A 3,666-nucleotide genomic window follows, 5' to 3' on the forward strand; every position below is an offset into this window, starting at 1 on the left:
CCACATCACATCTGGATAAGTATCTTGCTATTTTTGATGCAATTCTCACTCCTTTTCTGAATCCAGTCATCTATACACTTAGGAACAAAGAGATGAAAGTAGCAATGAAGAGATTGGGTAGTTGTCTTGTGTATTACAGAAAGATATCATAAGTGGATTGACTATGAGAGTGTGGAACTATAGATTCTCCCTCATGCTAATGGCAGAAAAGACATTATTTCAATTTCAGGAAATACTCAAGACTTAGGTCATGTTATATGCATAGATATCTATTGTTTATTAAATTATGATATTTATTTAAACATTAAATTAGAAATGTTGTTATTCTTTGACACTTACATCAAAGAGTTACAAATCATGTTTTCAGTAACACTATAATTAGTCCATGCTCTAGGAGAAAGCCATGTAACTGAGGAAAAATAATATTTTGTCTTTTCTCTCTATCGGGCAGATCATTTCTGTTGGTAGGCAAAGTTTGTATTCATATTATTTTTAATCTCTTTACTACCGAACTATCTTACTTCTATTTTTTTTTTTCTTATCCATTTGCCTTCTGTCCAGAATCTACTTATTTTGGCTCTTTGTCAGAATCCTCTGTGTGGGAGTCTGGGAAACTGTTAATTTTGTAAAATTTTATAATTTAAAGCTAGGATGGATTACTAATATCATTTGTCTTAATCTTCTTAAGTTACACATGCTAAAATACAGGAGTTGAGGGGTGACTGCAATTTGTTAAGAACACAGAGCCAGGTATCATCAGAGAGAGCCAGACCCAGAAACCAAGTCTCTGATTGTTAGGCCAGTGGTCTCTCCATTTCGTGTCAATTCTGTTTCCTGAATTTCTGTTCATATCCCACTCTTTCAGCTGTTTCTTGTAGGCTTACTTTTGACTCTATTTTGAAAACAAATCTTTACTTCTTATTTGTATACCTTCCAATTTAAGGGGTCATTAGCATTTTACACTTCTTTATCATTTCTAAATTCTTGTCTACCATACATTTTCTGGTTTAGGTCCTGCCAAAGTTGAATTCTCTGCCCATTGCTTTATTATGAAGAAAATGTTTACAATTCCATTATTAAAATCCATGTTTACAACAACTGAACATTGTTATTCTTTTGTTACAGTGCTAGTCACAGTCACTTCTGGTTAAATTCTATTTTATAGGCCATGGGTTCCTCAAATACAACTGCTAAGTTTTCTGCTTTTATGGGAAATATATGCAATTAGTGAACTGTGTGACACAGTTTAAGTAGAACTTAATAATATCTTTGTACCTTTTTCCCAGAAGGAATAAAATTTAAATATCTCAGCAAGTAGAAAATGAATTATTTTCCAAAATATGTATGAAAGTTTTCTTTTTCCAGGGTTTGTGCAGCTTGTTATTTAACATTGTTACCAAAGAACAAATACAAACTTATCATTAAAATTTCTTTCAATGAAGTGATGGAGTGATGATTATCTCTCATTATGTCTCCTCTCAAACTTACTGCCATTGAGTCAATTCCTACTCATAGCAACTCCCAGTGGGTTTCCAATGCTGTAAATCTTTACAGAAATAGATTGCCCTATTACCCACCAACCTTCTGGTTAGCAGTCAAATGTCTTAGGGACTGTGCCACTAGAGGGGAAGTAATAATTGATAGTACTCACATTGTACTTTTTTTGTTTCAGATATTGTTCTAAGTTCTTTACCTTGGATTTTAAAGCAGATACTCTAATTATGCCCATTTTACAGAGGAGAAATCTGAGGTACAGAGACATTAACTATATTTAAGGTCTATTAAGTGGTGGGCTGGACTCTGGGTCTGGCTGCATGGATCAAGAGTCCGTTCTTTGAAAACTTTCACTATACTGCATCTCTGGTAATAAAAAGGATCAAAATATCTCCCTCACTTGAAAACAGTCCTTTTTTGTGGGTCATTGCTCTGAGTGACACTATTAAAATCTCAGCATTTATGGGTCAATCAGATTACAAGTATTTATTATGTATATAATATTGTATCTAAAGAATTTGGCTTGCCTTTGTCCCTAGTCCATGGGGAGGTAGCCTCTAAACCCTTGGGATTTCCTGAGTGAAAAGAGTATATTTGTTATTCATCCTCGGCCCCTCAGACCACACCTGATATGCTTTGTTTGTTAATGCTAACAAGATGACTCATGGTAGACACTGCCATAATTTATGCTAACAGGATGACTTATGATAGAGGCTAGCCCACCAGAAAGACCAACCACGTAGTGACAGGTTTAAAGCTTTGAGCTATGTGATATCAGCCCTATGAAGAGTTTTGAGGGGGGCCTAGATCTGCAAAGGGCTCTGCAGTAGATCTAGATTGTGTGAATATGGCCTTGCTGGTTGGACCATACCAACTGGCTTTCCCTATGGTATTAGAACAACTGGTAGTGAAAGAGATAATATGTGGAGTTTATGGCAAGCACCAATGGTTTAATCATACCATAAACCTCTATAGTTTTAGAAGAATTTTCCTAAGGTTTATAGAGTATTTAACATACAAATATGGCATCCCAAAAAACATCACATCATACCAAGGACTCATTTTAATGCAAAGGAGGTGTGAGAGTGGGCACATAGCCACTGAATCTACTGGATCCATCACATACTGCACAATTCATATGCTGCTGATCTAATAAAACAATAGAATGGCTTACTGAAGGTGCAGCTGAAACACCAGCTTAAATACACTATCTTGAGAGTTGGGTGTCATTCTCCAGGATTCTCTAAATCAAAAACCATTATATGGTGTTATGCCCCCATTAGATATAATAAATGGGTCTAGGAACAAAAGGATGCTTGGGGAATTTGAGTTTTCTATCCAACAGAAAGATGATCGTAAAAAATGTGGAAATGATTGAACAATATAATTACTATCACATGCAAGTAAAATTTTGCTAAAGATAATTAAAAAATGATTGCAATAGTATATTGACAGGGAACCTCCAGTAATGCCAATTGGATTCAGAAGAGGATATGAAACAAGGGATATTCATTGCTAATGTTAGACAGATCTTGGCTGAAAGCAAAAAATACCAGAAATATGTTTACCTGTGTTTTATTTATTGACTATGTAAAGGCATTTGACTGTGTGGGTCATAGCAAATTATGGATAACATTGAAGAATGGGAATTTCAGAACATTTAATTGTGCTCATGAGGAACGTGTACATAGACCAAGAGGCCGTTGTTCAAACAGAACAAGGGAATATTTTATGGTTTTAAATCAGAAAGGGCATGCATCAGGGTTGTACTCTTTCACTGTATTTATTCAATCTGTATGCTGAGCAAATGAGCTAAGAAGCTGCACTATATGAAGAAGAACATGACATCAATATTGGAGGAAGACTCATTAACAACTTGTGATACATAGATGACACAGCCTTGCTTAATGAAAGTTAAGATGACTTAAAGCATTTACTGATGAAGATTAAAGACTACAGTCTTCAATATGGATTACAACTCGGTATAAAGAAAACAAAAATCCTCATAACTGGACCAATAAGCAACATCACAATAAATGGAAAAAGATTGAAGTTGTGAAGAATTTCATTTTACTTGGATCCACAATCAGCACCAATGGAAAGCAGCAGTCAAGAAATCAGACTTCATATTGTACTTGGCAAATCTGCTGCAAAAGGCCCCCTAAGTGTTTA

At 35.1% G+C, this 3,666-nt stretch overlaps 1 pseudogene; it reads left to right on the forward strand.

Annotated features, from left to right (window-relative positions):
- Positions 1 to 2,872, forward strand: part of LOC122152082 — a 38,016-nt pseudogene extending 35,144 nt beyond the window's left edge.
- The last annotated feature ends 794 nt before the right edge of the window (positions 2,873 to 3,666 follow it).

Source organism: Orycteropus afer, unplaced genomic scaffold (assembly GCF_000298275.1).
Source record: "Orycteropus afer afer isolate SDZICR_OR568_19922 unplaced genomic scaffold, OryAfe1.0 scaffold01558, whole genome shotgun sequence".
Taxonomy (NCBI): domain Eukaryota; kingdom Metazoa; phylum Chordata; class Mammalia; order Tubulidentata; family Orycteropodidae; genus Orycteropus; species Orycteropus afer.